General features: G+C 38.3%; 1 protein-coding gene across 8 annotated transcripts in view; it reads left to right on the forward strand.

Moving 5' to 3' along the window:
• Positions 1–19,075, forward strand: part of ANO10 (anoctamin 10) — a 247,296-nt gene that overhangs the window by 161,907 nt on the left and 66,314 nt on the right. The gene's annotated exons all lie outside the window — the stretch shown is intronic.

The raw sequence follows: 19,075 nt of genomic DNA on the forward strand, positions 1-19,075 counted from the left end.
TGCGCTGCACCCACCAACTCGTCATCTAGCATTAGGTATATCTCCCAATGCTATCCCTCCCACCTCCCCCCACCCCACAACAGTCCCCAAAGTGTGATGTTCCCCTTCCTGTGTCCATGTGTTCTCATTGTTCAATTCCCACCTATGAGTGAGAATATGCGGTGTTTGGTTTTTTGTTCTTGCGATAGTTTACTGAGAATGATGATTTCCAATTTCATCCATGTCCCTACAAAGGACGTGAACTCATCATTTTTTATGGCTGCATAGTATTCCATGGATGTGAGGGCGATCTGGCTGCGACATCTGTCACCCCATTGATCGCCAGGGTTGATTCGGCTGATCTGGCTGGCTAGGCGGGTGTCCCCTTTCTCCCTCTCCGCTCCATGTGCGTCCCTCCCGAAGCTGCACGCTCGGTCGAAGAGGACGACCATCCCCGATAGAGGAGGACTGGTCTTCGGTCAAGGGTATACGAGTAGCTGCGCTCCCCTGCTAGAACCTGAAAACAAGCTCTCAAGGTCCATAGGCTCATTTTAAAATTGATTACTGTCACAGGTCAGGTTTCCCAGCAAGCAAACTCTGAGATGGAGACTAGTGTGCAGGACTTTCATTAGAGAAAGCTCTTGAGAATCAACACTTGAAAGGGATGGGAAAGGAAGCCAATTGAACAGAGGGAGAAGCTGGGCAACAGAGCCTCAGCTGATTTCATAGGGAGCTCTGAAGCTGGAATGGCCAGGTTATTATTTTCCATCCCGATAGACTAGTCAGTGGGTACAGCAGCCTCAGGAGACAGAAGCGAGTGTGGTCAAGGTGGCTCTCTTCAGCTCAGGTGTGTCTTCTAGTAGCCCTTGCAGCAGCTGGGAGAATAATTCCTTCAGTTCTGATGGGACATCTCGGCAGCACGTCCCAGCATTCTCTGAAGTTCCCTTATACTCTGAGTGTTGCCTCTCTCAAGGTCCAACTCCTTAAGCAACTGTTCCTGCAAGGATGTGCTTAGGGACCATGATTCAAAGTAATCTTGACATTATAAACTTCAGATTTGTGCTGTGATATACTTTGAAAATAGGGAGTTTCTTCTAATCATATTGGCATTAACTTTATGACTATATAAGATATCAGTGCTATATTATAAAGCCTAAGCAATAGAAAAAAATGCCTGGACTTGGCAGATACCTAATCCATTTATAGAAGTTCATCTGTGAATGGATTAGAAGCTTAAGGAACTTATGACCAAAATGCAGTTTTTCAGGACTCTGCCAAAGTTTGAAGGAAGTGCTTTTTGAACTGTAATCTATTACATTACAAAAAGATGACATAAATGTTCTCATCAATATTTTCCAGAGTGCAGGGTACCTTTCTTATGACTTTACTTCACATGGACTTGAATATCATATTCAGGAATCTTATTTCAGGTTTATCACTTGGTTTATAAAAGTGTGTGGCAAATGACAGTTATTGACATATCATTTCCTTATCATAACCAGGGAATTATCTGAGACATATAATTCTGGCATAGGTGAAAAGCTAGATATGTAATTTTTCTTTTTTTTCTTTTTTTGAGATGGAATTTCACTCTTGTCGTCCAGGCTGGAGTGCAATGGCACCATCTCAGCTCACTGCAACCTCCGCCTCCCGGGTTCAAGCAATTCTCTTGCCTCAGCGACCCGAGTAGCTGGGATTACAGGTGTCCGCCACCATGCCTGGCTAATTTTTGTATTTTTAGTAGAGATGGTGTCTCACTATGTTGCCCAGGCTGGTCTTGAACTCCTGACCTCAGGTCTTCTGCCCACCTCGCCCTCCCAAAGTGCTGGGATTACAGGCATGAGCCACTGTGCCTGACTGATATATAATTTTTCACAGCCGTCAGGGCTCAGATTTTTCATGCTGTAAATTATATTCATATTTTTTCTACTTTATTCCCGAAAAAAATTCAAATATTTTTATACTTTATTCTAAAAACAGTGGCAGAAACTAGTAGAATAAAAGTCAACTGCTTACCCATATACCTGCAGTGAACGTTTGGAATTTGAAATTAAAAACATAACACCATTTACATTAGCTCCAAAAAAATACAGTACTTAGGTGTAAATCTAAAAAGAAATGTACAAATATAGATGAGAAAAACTGCTAAACTCTACTGAAAGAAATCAAAGAAAATATAAATAAATGGAGAGATATCCCATGTTTATGGATGGGAGGATTCTCTATTAAGAAGTCAGTTCTTCTCAATTTGATGTGTACATTGAACACAATCTCCATCAAAATCCAAGCAAGTTATTTTATGGATATTGACAAACTGATTCTATTGTTTATGTGGAGTGGCAAAAGACCCAAAAGAGCCAACACAATGCTGAAGAAAAACAAAGTCAGAGGACTGGCAGTAACCAACTTCGAGACTTGCTGTAAAGCTACAGTAATGAAGACACTGTGGTATTGGTGAAAGAATAGACAAATAAATAAATGGGACAAAACAGCCCCAAAATAGATCTACTATTGGCAAAGGCAGTTGAATGGAGAAAGGATAGTCCTTTCAACAAAGGGTGCTGTAACAACTGGACATCACGTACAAAAAAAAAAAAAAAAAAATGAATCTAGATAGGGACCTTATACCTTTAACAAAAATTAATCCCAAATGGATCAGAAACCTAAATGTAAGACACAAAACTATAAAACTTCTAGAAGATAACATAAGAGAAAATCTGGGTGTTCTAGGGTTTGGTAATTAATTACTTTTTAAATTCAGCTCCAAAAGCATGAAAGAAATAATTTATAAGTTAAACTTCTTCAAAATTAAAAAGTTCTTCTCTGCAAAAGAGAATGAAAAAAGCCAAAAAACCGGGAGAAAATATTTGCAAAATACGTAAATGATAAAGTGATAAAATCCAAAATATACAAAAAAACTCTTGAAACTCAACAATGAGAAAACAACCCAGCCAGGCATGGTGGCTCACGCCTGTAATCTCAGCATTTTGGGAGGCCAAGGTGGGTGGATCATTTGAGGTCAGGAGATAGAGACCATCCTGGCTAACACAGTGAAACCCAGTCCCTACTAAAAATACAAAACTTAGGCAGGCATGGCATGGTGGTGGGTACCTGTAATCTCAGCTACTAAGGAGGCTGAGGCAGGAGAATCACTTGAACCCAGGAGGCAGAAGTTGCAATGAGCCGAGATCGCACCACTGCACTCCAGCCTGGGTGACAGAGTGAGACTCCATCTCCAAAAAAAAAAAAAAAAAAAAAGAAAGAAAACAATCCATAAACAAACAATCCAATAGCTCAGTCATTGCTGTGCAAAAGCAAAATGGTACAGCCACTTTGGAGGACAGTTTGGCAGTTTCTTAGAAAACTAAGCATACTTTTACCATATGATTTAGCAGCCATGCTCCTTGGTATTTACCCAAATGGGTTGAAAACTTATGTCCATACACAAACCTGCAGATGGGTGTTTATAGCAGCTTTATTCATGATTGTCCAAACTTGGGAGCAACCAAGATGTCCTTCAGTAGATGATTGGATAAAATTATGTTGTACATCTATATGAGGGAATAATAATCACTGTTAAGAAGAAGAAATGAGCTATCAAGCCATGAAAAGACATGGAGGGACCTTAAATGCCTGTTCCTAAGTGGAAGAAGTCAGTCTGAAAAGGCTATATACTGTGTGATTCCAAATATATAACACTTTAGAAAAGACAAAACTGTAGAGACAGTAAAAAGATCAGTGGCAGCTGGGAGTTGAGGGGGAGGGAAGAGATGCAAGGGAAGAAGTGTGGAATGAATAAGTGAACCACAGGGGTTTTTAGGGCAGTAAAACTATCATGTATGATACTGTAATGGTGGATGCATGACCTGATGTATGTCTCAGCTCAGGCTGCTATAACAGAATACCAGACCAAGTGGCCTAAATGACATTTATTTTTCATGCTTCCGGAAGTTGAGAAGTCCAAGATTAAGATGCTGGCAGATTTTATTCTTAGGCCTTCTTGAATCCTCATGTGGTAGACAGAGGAAGCTCTATGTCTCTCTTCCATTTCTTATCTGGGCATTATCCCATCGTTGGCGCTCCATCCTTATGACCTTGTCTAAACCTAATTACCTCCCGAGCACCCTACTTCCTAAAACCATCATGTTGGAGGTTAGCACTTCAAAATGTGAATTTGTGGAGACACAAAAATTCAAGCCATAACAATGCATTTGTGAAAACCTGTATAGTGAACCCTAATGTAAACTATGGGCCTTGGTTAATAATAATGTATCAGTATTGGTTCATCAATTGTAGCAGATGAACAATACAAATGTTAGACCTTAATAATAGGGGAAACTGGGAGAATGAGGGGTATACAGCAACTCTCTACTTTCTGTGTAGTTTTTCTACAAAACTAAAACTGCTTTAAAAAATAAGATCTCTTAATAAAAAATAGTAGAACTTCGTTAGGATTTAACATGGTCTAATATATAGATCAAATTTAAGCCAAAAAATAAGTTATTTGTACTTGTAAAGAACTGGAATCAGTGTCTTTCTTCTTTCTTCCCCTTTCTCCAATCCCTCAACCTTCTCAAATGCTTTTCATTATGAACAGAAAGTTTACAAAAAAAGCAAAATGCAAATGGCTGTTGAGTGTGTGAATAGGTGCTCAACATCATTCAGAGTAAGATAGGCAAGTGGAAACTAAACTGAAACACCTGTTGTCACCTTATCAGATTGGCAGAAATCCACCAGAGAGATATTACCTTGGGTGGACAAGGCTGTGGAGGACCAGGCAGTCTCATATTCAGCTGTTGATTGTACATGCGTGCTTAATACCATGTACAGAACAATTTGACAGAATCTACTTAAATTACAACTGTGTATATCCTTTGACCCAGCAGTTCTGTCTTTGGGAATGTCTTCCACAAATATACTTGCCTGTGCACAAAATGACAAATGTTGGAGGAAATTTATTGCAGCACCCTTACTAATAACAAAAATATTGGAAATAGTGTAAATGTCCATCACTGGTTGATAAAGTATGGGTGCTGTCAAGGTACTAATATGGAAAGATCTCTAATATTAGGAAATACAAAAAAGGAAAATGCTGAACAATATTTCTGTATGCTCCTTTTATATAAAAATGGAGAAAATATTAATATATTCTGATTGTACATGTGGGCAGGAGGCACAGTGGGGCATTGGGAAGATAAGGGCAGGGGTAGGGGTATCACTATATACCTTTTTTCCTAACCATGTGACCGTATTACCTTCAAACTATAGTTCAAAAAGATATAGGTATATACATTTTTTAATAATAAATTCAGAAAAGCTAGGATAAATCGCTTTTGCTGTTGTTAAACCTTAAAAATTATTTTTATCTACCTATGAATATTTATCTTCCCTTGAGTGTTTTCGGTATGGCAAGTTCTGACTTGTTAAAAGTGATTGTTATTGTCATTTTGTAACTGAGAGGGTCTCCCTAGTGAAAACCTGACTTTCTCAAAGAAGTAGTTCAAATTTCTCCTTACTTTTCTGACAGTAGTGTGCCTCAAGCATATCTTAAGAACATGACAAGTAATAAACCATAAGCCAGTATTTTCTTCATGAAAATATATCAGTGGAGAACAGAAAATGTTATCTTTGAAAAAAATATGTACTTATAAAAAGTTTTAGCTCTTTTTTTGTTACAAACTCTCTGTTCAATTGTATGAAGTTGCTCTCTCTCAGAGCAAAGACTTGCCAGTTGGCTTTACTTCTTTCATCCCCTTTCTTCTATATCCACTGCCTCTGTACATTTTTCCCACTTCCCTTGCTCTGACAAAGATATCAAAAGTTACATTAAAGCAAAACCTGAGAAGCTTGAGTTACTGCTGATAAGTTCAACAAGGAGTAGATTTAAATGCAATCTGAGAAGTAGAAGATGGGAAGCATTCCTTCCTGAATCCACATGCTCTGTTAGGCCCTAAGGCACAATGAAATGTAGGACATGAACCCTGGGCCCCGAAGCTGATGACAGTGGAGGTCACAAAGTGATCACCCACTCTAAGAATTTTACACACAGTGTTATCTATACGTTTCTCTCTCTGCCAGGCTTCTTGTCTTTACTCTCATCAGTGTTTGGATAGCTTCTGACAGAACAAAGGCTGGGTTTGGTGTTCTGTAATCCCAGCTCTTTGGGAGGCTGTGGGAAGATTGCTTGAGCTCAGGAGTTCAAGACCAGCCTGGGCAACGTGGCAAAACCTCATCCCTACAAAAACTACAAATATTAGCTGGGTGTGGTGGTGCACACCTGTAATCCCAGCTACTCTGGAGGCTGAGGTGGGAAGATCACTTGAGCTCGGCAAGCAGAGGTTGTAGTGAGCTGAGATAGTGCCACTACATAGCCTGGGTGACAGAGTGAGACCCTGTCTCAAAAACAAAAAATATCAAAGAAAAAAAAAAAAAAAAAGCATTGCTTGTGTTGTAGGCAATGATATTTCTAATGTAAGGAAACATGGTCATAGATTTGGGAGATGTAGGTCGTTTTCAGGATATTCACCCTTAACCTGAGAACTGGTTTAGCAGATTTTGCTGAGTTGTTTTTAGATGATTTGTTTGGAATCCTGGTTTAATTATTCATTGTTTGACCTGTGATTTGGGGATAAATATATATGATAAAGTCTTTTTAAAATAAAGGTTTTAATTTTAAGATAGTTTTAGATTACAGAAAAGTTAACAAGCTAGAACTGATAGTTCCCATATACTCCATAGCTAGTTTCCCCTACTTTTAACATCTAACACTGGTATGGTACACTTGTTATAATTAGTGAACAACTATTAATATGTTATTATTAACTAAAGTTCATGCTTTATTCAGATTTCCTTAGTTTTTATCTGATAAGACTCATCTTGTATATTTCCTGCCTTGGTCCTAGACTCAGCCATTTTTCCAAGGAGCTCTGGTTCCTTTGTTTTGGAGAATGGTATTAGAAACCAAGATCTGTGTGCATCTCTTAACTGTTTTTTTTTTCCTTTTCTTTTTTTTTTTGAGACAAAGTCTCCCTCTGTAGCCCAGGCTGGAGTGCAGTGGTGCAATCTTGGCTCACTGCAAGCTCCTCCTCCCGGGTTCATGCCATTTTCCTGCCTCAGCCTACCGAGTAGCTGGGACTACAGGCACCTGTCACCACGCCTGGCTAATTTTTTCTATTTTTGGTAGAGACGAGGTTTCACCGTGTTAGCCAGGATGGTCTCGATTTCCTGACCTTGTGATCCACCCGCCTTGGCCTCCCAGCATCTCTTAACTTTTAACCTGAATCCCTCTATTTAAGATGGATTTCTTGCAGTTAACGTAGTTGAGCCTTGCTTTTTATTCTAACTCTGACATTCTTTGTCTTTGAATCAGTATATTTAGTCCACCCGGAGTGTCCTGCACCCTGCCCTCCTCGCCATGACTGTGTCAGGTGACCAAAGGAGGTCGATTGTGTGTTCTCCTTGCACTGTTGTAGAGCCACCCACTTTCCTGTGGCCCCTGCGGTACCACATCTGCCTTACAGCTAACAGTTTAAGGTTTACAAGTGTGTATTTCTCTATTGTGACTTAAATTCTCACTTGATACAATTAAAGTAAATGAAGTAAGTATATAGTAGAATGAAATCATAATCTTAAGATATCACTTTGCTTTGTAGGCCTTAGTTAGAGAATATTTCCGGGCACACAGTTTTTATATGTTCCTTGGTTTTTTTACTTGTCAAGTGATCAAAATAATTGTTGAAAAAACAAAGCAAGCTCCAAATCACACATAACCCTCTTACAGATTTTATTTCCTTTCACCATCATCAAATCTGCTCTAGAAACTGCCTTGTGCATGAAATGTGGCTCTGAATGAGAGGAAAACAAACTTTAACACATGTAAATTGCTTTAAGCTGTATAAGATGTGTTCTTTGGTGACACAGGGCATGCCAAAGGCTTGAAAGCCAGCTTTCTCACCCCAGGGACAAATGACAACCTCATCATTCAGTGTCCCTCAACTACAACAAGCCTCTTGATTAGCAGGTCCCTACAATGGAGACTGTATTTTAAGAGAGAAGAGCCGATGAGACACATGATTTAATTTGTCTGTAACCCTTTAGATTATTTGGTCTAATTGATATTTCCCCCAATCACCTTTTCTATTAAATGATGAAATAGAGAAGGAGCCGGGTGCAGTGACTCATGCCTGCAATCCCAGCACTTTGGGAAGCCAAGGCAGGTGGATCACCTGAGGTCAGGAGTTTGAGACCAGCCTGGCCAACATGGTGAAACCCGTCTCTACTAAAAATACAAAAAAATTAGCCAGGCATGGTGGTGCACGCCTGTAATCCCAGCTACTCAGGAGGCTGAGGCAGGAGAATCATTGGAACCTGGGAGGTGGAGGTTGCAGTGAGCCGAGACTGTGCCATTGCACTCCAGCCTGGGCAACAAGAGTGAAACTCTGTCAAAAAAAAAAAAAAAAAGAAAGAAAGGAAGGAAGGAAGTAAAATACTTTTCATGCTTTCATACTGACCAGTTCTCCCTCTCTCATTGTTTTGACTCTCCTAACATATTCTCTTTTTTCCCTGTGTACTTCTTTTAGATTCCAGCTTTCTATTAATATTTATTGAGACTCAGAAACCAATACCCCCAAATACTGCACTTTGACATGCTGAACTGAAAAGGGAGCCTCAAGGTTTCTCTGACCTCCCCCATACCGTCTCTCCTAAAGCATCGGATTCTCTAAAGTTCCCTTGTCTGCCTAAAGTCCAGACCTACCAAAGAAGAAAACAATTAACTGCTGGTCACTTCCCTGAGTTCTCATTAACTGAATCCATATCACATCTTTTCTCCTGTTAATCTGCTTTTTGTGAGTTGTTTTTTCAGCAAATCTTCAGGGGTTTGCTGTACATCTTTTAAGTCCAACTCTTTGTTCACTTGACTGATCTTGGGAAGTCACCCATGCAGGCAGCCCAGAGGCCTAGGCCTTTTGTGATATTAGCGATTCCCTGTCATTCCCTGTGTGGATCATCAGCACACCAGGAATGGAGCTTGGTTGGAGTGAAGCAAGAGGAGCTGGGTCATAGACGCAGCCCTGCCCTGAAGACGTCTTCTCAGGGTGTCCACCAGGGCATAGGGCCTGAAGACACTGCCAGAGAATTCCTTTTAAACTCCAGAGAAGAGTCCTAGTCATTATGTTATTGAGGCACACATTTTGTGATGCTTTCTCATCTTTTAACAAATTCATTTGAGTTAATTAACTGATTATAAATAGAGTTTTCAGTCTTTCTATACAATCTATACCAAAGGATGGCAAACCCCAGCCAAAGGACCAAATCCTCCTGCCACCTATTATTAAAGTTGTATTGGCACCCAGCTGCACCCATTTGTTTATATATTCTGCTTTTCATGTTGCAAGGAATGGCAGAGTTGAGTAATTGCGACAGAGATTGTGTGGCTACAAAGCCTAAAATATTTACTCTGTGGCCTTTTAAGAAGTTTGCTGACCCTGTTGGAGATTAAGAATCTTTTGTGATAGAAATTGCATTGAATCTATAGATCACTTTGGGTGATACACACATTTTAACAATATTAAGAGTTCTAATACAGCACATGAACACAGAATGTCTTCTCATTTATTTGTGTCTTATTCAATTTCTTGTGGCAATGTTTTGTGGTTTCAGTGTACACGTTTTTCATCTCCTTGGTTACATTTATCCCTGAGTATTTTAGTATTTTTATTCTTTTTGATGCTATTGTAAAAATGATTGATTTCTCAATTTCCTTTTCAAATTGTTCATTGTTAGTATATAGAAATGTAACTGATTTTTGTGTGTTGATTTTGTATTCTACAATTCTGCTGAGTTCATTTATTAGTTCTAATGGGTGTGTGTGTGTGTGTATGTGTGCAGAATTAGGGTTGTCTACATTTAAAATAATGTAATCCACAAACAGATATAATTTTACTACTTTCCAATTTGGATACCTTTTATTTATTTTTATTTATTTATTTTCTTAATTGCTCTGCCAATTAAGAAAGTACTGGACTTCCAGTACTTTGTTGACAAGAAGTGGCAAGACTAAGCATTCCTCGCCATGTTCCTGATCTTAGAGGGAAAGCTTTCAGTTTTCCATCATTTGGTATGACGTTAGCTCTAGGCTTTTTCATATATAACCTTTAGTATGTTAAGGTAATTTCTTTTTACTCCTAGTTTGTTGAGTGTTTTTATCATGAAAGGGTTTTGAATTTTGTCGTATACTTTTTTTGCATCAATTGAAATAATGTGGTTTGTCCTTCATTCTGTTAGTGTGGTGTATTATGTTGATTGGTTTACATATGTTGTTCCATCCTTGTAGTTCAAGAATAAATCCCACTTGGTCATGCTGCGTAATTTTTTTAATGTGTTGTTGAATTTGGTTTGCTAGTATTTTGTTAAGGAATTTGCATCAATATTGATTAGGGATATTGGACTATAGTTTTCTTTTTTTAATTATGTCTTTGGTTTTGGTATCACAGTGATATTGACCTCATAAGATGAGTCTGGAAGTATTCCCTTCTTCTCAGTGTTTTGGAAGAATTGGAGATGTATTGGTGGTAATTCTTCTTTAAATGTTTGGTGGAATTCACCCATGAAGCTCTCTGGTCCCGGGCTTTTCTTTGTTGGTAGGTTTTTTATTACTGATTCAATCTCCTTACTAGTATAGTTCTGTTCAGATTTTTTTTCTTCATGATTCAGTTTTGGTAGGTTGCATGTTTCTAGGAATTTATTTATTTCTAGTTTATCCAGTTTATTGGTGTATAATTGTTCTTAGTAGTGTCTTATATTTTATTTCTGTGGCATCAGTTGTAATGTTTCTTCTTACATTTCTGATTTTTGGTATATGAATCTTCTTTTTCTTCATTACTCTAGCTAAGGATTTGTTAATTTTGTTGATCTTTTCGAAAGACTAACTCTTACTTTTGTTGATTTTTTGTTGTTGTTGTTTTTCTATTCTCTGTTTTATTTATTTTTGCTCTCATCTTTATTATTTCCTTTCTTCTGCTAACTTTAGTTTGTTCTTTTTGTAGTTTCTTGAGGTTAAAGTCAAGTTATTGACTTGAGATCTTTCTTTTTTTTATAATGTAAGTATTTACCACTATAAACTTCCCTCTTAGTACTGTCATTGCTATGTCCCATAAGTTTTGATATGTTGTGGTTTTGTTTTCATTTGCTTCAAGATATTTTCTAATTTCCTTTGTGATGTCTTATTAGACTCATTGGTTGTTCAAGAGTGTGTTAATTTCCACAATTTGTTAATTTTCCAGTTTCCTTTTGCTTTTGATTTCTAGTTCCATTCCGTTTTGGTCAGAAATTATACGTGGTATGATTTCAGTCTTTTTAAATTTGTTAAGGCTTGTTTTGTGGCCTAAGGTATGATTTGTACTGGAGAATCTTTTATATGTACTTGAGAAGAATGTTTATTCTGTTGTTACTGGGTAGAGTGTTCTGTATATATCTATCTATTAGGTTAAATTGGTCTGTGATGTTAAGTCCTCTGTTTCCTTATTGATCTTATGTCTGATTGTTTTATCCATTATTGAAGTGCAGTATTGAAATATCCTACTACTATTGTATTAGTGTTCATTTCTCCCTTTAATTCTGTCAATATTTGTTTCATATATTTGGTTACTCTGATGTTAGATGCATATACAATTATAATTGTTATATCTTCCTAGTAAATTGGCCCTTTCATTTTTACATAATATCCTCATTTGTCTCTTATAACAGTTTGTTAATTAAAGTCTGTTTTTTCTGATGTAAGTATGTTCATTCCGGCTCTCTTTTTGTTGCCATTTTCATGGTAAATGAAAATGAGCATTTTTCCTCATTCTTTCACTTTCATTGTATGTATGTCTTTACATCTGCAGGTAATTGGATCTTGTTGTTGTTGGTTTTTTTAAAAATCCATTCAGCCACTCTATGTCTTTTGATCAGGGAGTTTAACCCATTTACACTTAAAGTAATTACTGATAGAGCAGACTTACAATTGCCGTTTTGTTCATTGCTTTCAGTATGTCTTGTAATTATTTTGCTGTACTTTTTCTGTCTTGCTGCCTTCCTTTGTATTTTGTTGATTTTTTTTTTTTTGTAGGAACTTGCTTTGATTCCTTTCTCATTTTCTTTTTTGTGTTTTTTTACAGGTATTTTCTTTGTAGTTATCATGGGGATTACATAAAATATCTTATAGTTTAAACTGATAAAAACTTTAGTAGCATGCAAAAAAATCTTCTTGTTTACATTTTCCCCTCACCAATTTTATTATCAATGTCACAAATAACTATTTCTTTTTTGAGACAGGGTCTCACTCTGTCACTCAGGCTGGAATGGAGTGGCACAATCACAGCTCACTGCAACCACAACTTCCCTGGGCTCAGGTGATCCTCCCACCCCAGCCTCCCAAGCAGCTTGAACTATAGGCATGGGCCACCATGCTTGGCTAAATTTTGTATTTTTTTGTGAGACAGGGTTTTACCATGTTGCCCAAGCTGGTCTCAAACTCCTGGGGCTCAATGATTCACCCACCTAGGCCTCTCAAAGTGCTGGAATTATAGGCATAGTACCCGGCCACAAATTACATTTTTTGATCCATTAGTATTCTTTTGTAGTTAGTTTTATGTTTTTATCTTTAAAGTGTATACTAGAATTAAAAGTGACTTATATACCACCATTGTATTATTAAAGGATTTTTTATTTGTCTATATATTTACCTTTACCAGAGAGTTTATTTTTTCTTATGCTGTTGTGTTGCTATCTAGTGTCCTTGAGCTTCTGCTTGAAGGAATGCCTGTAGCATTATGTGTAAGGCAGTTGTAGTAGTGATGAGATCCCTCAGGTTTTGCTTATCTGAAAGGTCTTTATTTCTCTCCTACATTTTTGAAGGATGATTTTTCCAGGTATAGCATTCTTGGTTGGGAGTTTTTTCTTTCAGTACTTTGAATATATCATCTTGTTCTCTTCTGGCCCCCAATCTTCCTGCTGAGAAATCTGCTGATAATCTGGGAATTCCCTTGTACGTGATGTTACTTTTCTCTTGCTGCTTTCAAGATACTCTCTTTGTCTTTGATTTTGACAGTTTGATTATAATGTGTCTTGGTGTAGGCCTCTTTGGGCTCATCTTAGTCACCTTTCAGCTTCTTGAATTTGGATTTACATTTCCTCAGATTTGGGAAGTTTCCAGCTATTATTTCCTCAAATTAAGTTCTGTTCCCATTTCTTTCTCTCTCTTCTCCTCTGGAACTCTTATAATACATAATTGGTCCAATTGATGGTGTTTCATTAAGCTTTCTTAACTTTTCTTCTTTTGTTGTTTTTGCTCCTGTGACTCAATAATTTCCAATGACCTATCTTTGAGTTCACTGATTCTTTTTTTCTGCTTGTTCAAATCTGCTGTTAAACCTCATTAGTGAATTTTTTTTTTTTTTTTTTTTTGAGACAGAGTTTCACTCTTGTTGCCCAGGCTGGAGTGCAGTGGCACCATCTCGGCTCACTGCAACCTCTGCCTCCTGGATTCAAGCAATTCTCCTGCGTCAGCTTCCCAAGTAGCTGGGATTACAGGTGGCTGCCACCATGCCCGGCTAAATTTTTTGTATTTTTAGCAGAGACGGGGTTTCACCATGTTGGTCAGGCTTGTCTTCAACTCCTGACCTCAGGTGATCCACCTGCCTCGGCCTCCCAAAGTAGTGGGATTACAGGCGTGAGCCACCATGCCTGGCTGAATTTTTTTTTTTTTTCATACAGACAAGGCCCTGCCGTGTCACCAGGCTGGAGTGTGGTGGTATGATAATAGCTCACTCCAGCCTCAAATTCCTGGTTTCAAGCAATCCTACAGCCTCAGTCTCCCAAGTAGCTGGGACATCAGGCATGCGGCACCACACCCAGCTAAGTTTTTTATTTTATTTTATTTTTTTGTAGAGATAAGGTCTTGCTATGTTGCTTGGGCCAGTCTCAAATCCTGGTCTCAAATGATCCTCCACCTTGGCCTCCCAAAGTGCTGAGATTACAAGTGTGAGCCATCATGCCTAGGTGTGACTTGTTAATTCAGTTATTCTTCAGCTCCAGAATTTCTGTTGGGTTCTTTTTTACAGTTTCTATTTGATTGCTGATATATTCTCTTTCTGTTCATGCATTGTTTTCCTCATTTTATTTAGTTGTCTGTGACCTCTTATAGCTCACTGAGCTTTTTAAAGACAGTTATTTGAATTCTCTGTCAGGCAATTCACAGATCTTCATTTCTTTTGGGTCAGCTTCTGAAGAATTATTGTGTTTCTTTGCTTGGGCTATTTTTCCTTGTTTTTGTTTTTGTTTTCCAGATGCCCTTTTGTTTTTTGCTGGCATTTGGGCATCTGAAAAACAGCCATCTCTCTGTCATTACAGACTAGCTTTATACAAGGAAGGCCTTCACCAATCAGCCCAGTTAGAGAATCAGAGAGTCTCTCAAATCTTTTCTGGTAGTGTGTCTTCTCTGGGATTATGCATCTAATTTCCTGATTAAAAAGGCTTGCCAGCTTCTTCTTCAGGAGATTGTAATTTCTTGCTGCCTCTGGTATCTGTCTGCAGTACTGCAAGTTCTCTGGTGCTGCTACAAGCTGACAAGCTCTTAATTGTTCTTAGCACCCCCTAGGCATTTAAAGTATACCCTTTAAGTTCACATGCCCTCTAATTTAGAAAAGACAGAAACTAGTCCCTCAGGCAGTCCTCTGAAAAGACAGAAAGTTGGATGCATACATTCTACTTTCTCTTTCCGTCTCAAGGTGGCATGAGAAAGGCTCCCTATGGCCCCAGCTTCTCTGATGGCTGTTCTTTATTCACTTTGGTGCAGACTCCCTGGCTCAGTCCTTTCCTTTGTGGGGTCAAATCTGACATTGGCCCTTCTCTGAGGCTCCTTTGAGAGTACCTGCCTTTGCCTTGGTCCTATCATCAGAAGTTCTGGCAACTTCTTTTATTTTCCAGTGTTGTTCCTGTTAGAATATATCTTTGTGTCATTTCAGGGGACCTTTGGGAGGTGGAAGAAGTAGATGTACATGCTTGGTCTGCCATCTTAAAATGAAAATCCCTGAGGTTGTTTTCTTAAGAACCTAATTCCATAACATTTTTTTCAATCTCTCCTCCATTAATCATTTTTATTAATTTGCATTTGGCATGTAATTTGCCTAGTAATCATCAGAGGATACCTTTTTCAGGGCACTCCGTTTGTTCAGTTGTGGCTGCTATCTGAATGGAGACAGGTAACTCTGCATACATACCATTGTAGGAATCAGATCTGCTTTTCAGAATTCTAAGAATTCAACTCTAATTTGCATTTTCTGTTTCAGTAGAGACAGGGTTGGGGACATATTACTACAAAACACAGCTACTACTATGGATCATATCACAAGTTTTCTAGTTTTTGCAAAATAAAATGGTTCTGCTGGCTCTCCTTGCAGCTGGCATGAGAGTCCTAGGGTTTGACAACCCTGTAGTGACCAAAGGTGAGCAATGTGCTAATAGCAGAGCGGGCAGTCCACTGGCACTGGAAAACGTTTAGCTTCTGAGTGCTAATTTTCTCTGGTCCTGTTACTTTTTTTCCCTTTCCCAACTCAGACACCCTATAATCACTTCTTAAGGCATATTGTTGTGGGGAGCCAACTTCTTTGTATTTGCTAGTTTTAAAATTCTGCCCATCTCCTCACCCTCCCCTCCCCTTCACTGTTCTTCTCCTTTACTTTGTTTAGGACATAATTTTGTGAGTTTTACTGTAAAAGAAGATTGTTGATGAAGAATCACAATTCTGGTACATAAAATGTCTTCTTTTTTCATAGACAGGCTCCTTCCACCCCACTGTTCATTTTGAGTGTTTTTCTTCAAATCTGAATAGATTCCTATTTTATCTTATTTTCTTTTATTTAAACAAGAAAAAATGATGAAAATGCTTTTTACAGTTTTTTTTTTCTTTCTCAGATTAGTTAGCATAAAGCAGTTCCCAGCCTTGAAACAGAGTGGCTGTATGGAAAATATAAATAATATCCAAAAAATTGACCTTTTGAAACAAGAGGCTATAAATGTTATTTAGGCTTCCAGGCTACAACACAAAAGCTTACTTAATGATGCTTAACTTGAATTCTGGATCCTGGGTAAGAGAAACTCTAAGAAAGTTGAGGTGGAGGTGGGGAAGGTCTAATATATCCTTTCCTGACCATAGAGACAATATTGGCTCCTTTCTGCTTCTCTTTACACCTTTTCCTTGAAGCAGGTCCCCTGCTGTTGAAGCTGATTCTATCTCTGCTGTGTTGTCTTCCCACCTCACTCCCAAGTATTCACTGTTATTTGCCTAGGGGTAGGGGTAGGGGTGGAGGATAGCGAGAAAGAACTTGCTAGCAACAACTAATTAAAGTAATTAACCAATATCTGTGAATGGTTGATGCTCCTTAACCTTCCCACTGATGCTTTCACTTTTAATAGAAAATATGTATTAAAGCAAATAAACCTATAATTGGTGAAATTTCTGGTAGTTTAGCAAAGTGGGGAGAAAATCACTATGACAGATTAGAGAAGGTTAGGAAGTAGTTGATGAAGGCTTCCATCTGAGCACTCTGGCCCTGTATAAGTACTTTCCACATATTTGCAGAATGAATGAATACAAAGTGATCACTTTGCCCAGCTTTTTTTTTTTTTTTTTTTTTTGAGATAGAGTCTTGCTCTGTCACCCAGGCTGGAGTGCAGTGGCACGATCTCAGCTCACTGAAACCTCCGCCTTCCAAGTGCAAGCAATTCCCCTGCCTCAACCTCCCAAGTAGCTGGGATTACAGGTGCCTGCCACCATGCCTGGCTAATTTTTGTATTTCTAGTGGAGATGGGGTTTCCCCAAGTTGTCCAGGCTGGTCTTGAACTCCTGACCTCAAGTGATCCACCCACCTCAGCCTCTCAAAGTGCTGGGATTACAGGCGTGAGCCACTGCACCCAGCCCACTTTGCCCAGCTTCTTATATTCTTGGACTTCAGTTTAAAAAGCCATATTCTCTGAACTGCAGATTGTCTGGCTTTGTCTGTTTACTGGGCAAATGAGCAATCAGGATGAGGTGAGTTTAGGAGCCTGGCAGGGCATATGTAATTCGTTTATAGGAATCCCTGTGTTATTTTTTATATAAATTTTTCCCCCATATAAAAGTAATGCATGTCCATTAAAGAGTAAAGATAGACTGCCTATAGTGCCACCATCTAAAGAAAACCATTGTGAAGATGCTATATTTTTTGGAAAATAAACTGTAGAGAATTACTCATAAAAGCATGCTGCTATGCAAATGTTTAAAATGGCATCTTGTTTTGATTAATATTGTCTAATAAATACCAACTTTTTTCAATTCATGAGAATTTTGTGAACAGTTCACATGGAAACCACAGCAGCAAAATCTGGTCAGCTTTGTTCTGTTACCTCCTTGTTCTGTTACCTGTTAGCCAGTCCTGGTTCCCAAAGGAGAGTTAACACACCTTCCAGATGCCTTACATCCAAGGGAAGCATGTCCTTCCTCAGCAGGATATTTTGTTTTTTTCATTCCTGCCAAGACTCTGAGGAAGAGGAAATGGGTACAGATTTATTAGGAGAGATGGAAAAGGGCCATGACTTTGTCATGTCATGTAGGGCTCCGGCAACTTAAGCCCACACAGACTCTGAAATACATGGAAGATTTATTTTTATCTACTAATTTGTGTATTTCTTGTCTGATATTTCCACTGAAGAGATTGTCTTGTATAAAATTATATCTCAGTACTCTAATGGAATGAAATAACAGTACAGCATAGCCTTTTCTGAATTATTCATGTATTCTTTGGAGATTATATCCAGGTTTTTATTAATTCAGTTAGTTCAGAATTTCAACATAGGGTATCATCTGGTCCATGCTGTATTATCTACTTGTTTTCCTACTCTAGACCCTTAATCAGTATCTTCCAGTGTCATCTTTGGTCATGGCAGTCACATTTACATGAACGCTGTCCGTCCCTTGTCTATTCTATGTCTCTTGTTAATACCAGCCACTGCTTGGCCTGTCCTGGGGTTCTGCTGATTTTCAAGTCTTCTGATTAAATTATTGCTTGTTCTGGCATCATGCTGATTTCCTTCACTATTTCATGCTTCTCCCAGGAGATATCTGCTTGTTATTTATCCCTTATTTCTCCTTTTGAAAATATCACAGTAAGAAATTCATTTAATTTTTTTCAACTGTTCTTTTTTTGTCAATTCAATGCAACATTTCTTAAAGGCTGTTCCATCTCTCTCATTGATTTTCTTAATGCCTTTTAATTATTTCTTTTAAAATTCACAACTTTTAATATTTAGTAACTTATGCTGTCACCACAGAGGCAGCTTTATCCTTTTGATCACTTAGATTTCTGTGAGTGTTGATTCTGGATCACAAGATGATCTGGATTTGGAGAAGTATCAGTAGGTTGAGCCTATACATCTGAACAGTGGGATTACCAAGGGAAGCAATACCATGGGCTTAATTATACATCTCTTATCATTATGTTATAGAGGACTTCTTTATGATGCTTGTGTGAGAAGGAAAAATAATAGCCAGGTTTTAAGTTTTCCATATTATAATGTCTGTGTACTTACCATATATGGAGTCAGCAGCATAAGGTTACAATCATTGAATTAATCTTTATTTATTATCACATCATAAAAGAAAATGCACCAAATGCTATTGGGATTAGAGGATTCATGACACCTTATTTTTAAGATACGTGTACGTTTCATGTAACTCAAACTGAAGTGCAGCACAGGGACATTGGGCAGAGAGTGGAGTGACTACAAATATTGTATACTAAGATACATTTCTAGAAAAGAGTTTGTGGAAGACTTCAGAATAAACCATTTTTCTATAAAACATTGAGGGTACCATTATGGTATCGGTTTACAGGAATACCTGATTTTAAAAAGAATAAAGCTGGCTGGTTGTGGTGGCTCAACACCTGTAATCCCAGCACTTTGGGAGGCCAAGGTGGGTGGATCACCTGAGGTCAGGAGTTTGAGACCAGTCTGACCAACATGGTGAAACCCGTGTCTCTACTAAAAAATTAGTTGAGTGTGATGGTGCATTCGGGAG

Source organism: Pongo pygmaeus, chromosome 2 (assembly GCF_028885625.2).
Source record: "Pongo pygmaeus isolate AG05252 chromosome 2, NHGRI_mPonPyg2-v2.0_pri, whole genome shotgun sequence".
Classification (NCBI taxonomy): Eukaryota; Metazoa; Chordata; class Mammalia; order Primates; family Hominidae; genus Pongo; species Pongo pygmaeus.